The sequence below is a fragment of the Gracilinanus agilis genome, chromosome 1, assembly GCF_016433145.1.
Source record: "Gracilinanus agilis isolate LMUSP501 chromosome 1, AgileGrace, whole genome shotgun sequence".
NCBI classification, from domain to species: domain Eukaryota; kingdom Metazoa; phylum Chordata; class Mammalia; order Didelphimorphia; family Didelphidae; genus Gracilinanus; species Gracilinanus agilis.
Genome location: NC_058130.1, coordinates 741,061,402 through 741,063,074, shown reverse-complemented (window position 1 = coordinate 741,063,074; position 1,673 = coordinate 741,061,402).

Genomic DNA, 1,673 nt, shown 5'->3' with positions numbered 1-1,673 from the left:
GGACAGCGCAGGGTACCAGGATAAGGACAGGTTTACATGGCGCCGAGCAGATGCTGACAGCTAGAAAAATCTGTCAAATATGTAGATAGTATGCCTAGGTGACATTTTGTCTGTCTGACACATTACCCGGCCCCAGCCTTGCTCTGCCTCAAGGATGCTAGTGCATCTGGAAACCTAGAAATACAAGATTTAGATGGATTTGTTGTTGTTTTTTTTTTTCAAAGCACCTCCATATCCATTATCATATTGGATTCAATGTTGTCGTTCAGTTGTTTCAGTCATGTTGGACTCTTTGTGACCTAATTTGGGGTTTTCTTGGCAAAGATACTGGAGGGGTTTGCCATTTTCTTCCCTAGATCCCTTTATAGATGAGGAAACTGAGGCAAATAGAGTCAAGTGACTTGACTAGGGTCATACAGCTAAGAGGTTCAATTTAAGGAACCATTTACAACAATTAAAGCTATACAAAAGGAGAATGAGCAGCCGTGAAAAATAGTCTGGTTCACACAGAGACTGGATGACCATTTGTGTATATATTATAAAAGGTTGTTGTTGTTCAATCCTTTCAGTTATGTCTCACTCTTTGTGACTCCATTTGGAGTTTTCCTTGGCAAAGATACTGAAGTGGTTTGCCATTTCCTTCTCCAGTTCATTTTACAGATGAGCTGAGAGTTAAGTGACTCACCCAGGGTCACACAGCTATTGTCTAAGGCTGGATTTGAACTTAGATCTTCCTGACTCTAGACCCAGTGCTCTAACTACTGTGCAACCTTGCTGACATAATTCATGTTACTCCCCTCTATAAGTAACTTCAGTGACTTCTCATCGCATCAGAGATGAAACACAAACCCTTTAGTTTAGCATTTCAATCCTTTCACGAATGAGCTCCTGACGACCAATCTAGTCAACATAATACCCTTTGTGTTGTAATCATGCCCATTTTATAGAGGAAGAAACTGAAGTTCAGAGAAATTAAGCCACTTGCACAGATTACACAGCTAGAAAGTAAGCACTGGTGGGATTCAAACCTAGGTTTTCCAGCACCTGGTCAGGGCTATTTCTATGACCCCATGTTGTCCCCCCCCATCCAACATCTGGCCTTCGTTCAGAGAAATCACCCATCCTCAGGAAAATGGCCCCTGCCCTGTAACCCTAAATTCAGGCTGGTGACTGGGTTGTTGGAGTTTTGCTTTAAAAAAAAAAGTTTTCCCAGCCTTTCTGAGATTGTGTTCTGGCCCCTGAATGTGTCTTGGTCAATCTCTCTGTTTCAGTCGGCTTCCTGTAAAGTAACTAAATGTTATTTACCTGCCTTGCAGCGATGTGAGGGAGGATTAATTAATTAATGTTTGTAAAGTGCTTCAGAGACCAAAAAGCTTCATGTAAATGCCAGGCGACTAATGAATCTGGAGTCTCGTGTGCTGCAGCTCCAGGATAAGGGCTCTGTTTGCCGTTGGATAAAAACAGCTTCTCAGTCGCAAAAATTAAAATTACACATTTTTTTAAATTGTGTTTTGTCATGGCAGATTAACTGCACTCTCTGGGCCCTGGTGCCACCTGCCATCATTGCATTCTGAGGCTTGGATGGGGATGAGGATCCCGGGACTGAAGAACAGGGCAAGGGAAATGTGTGTGTGTGTGTGTGTGTGTGTGTGTGTGTGTGTGTGTGTGTGTGT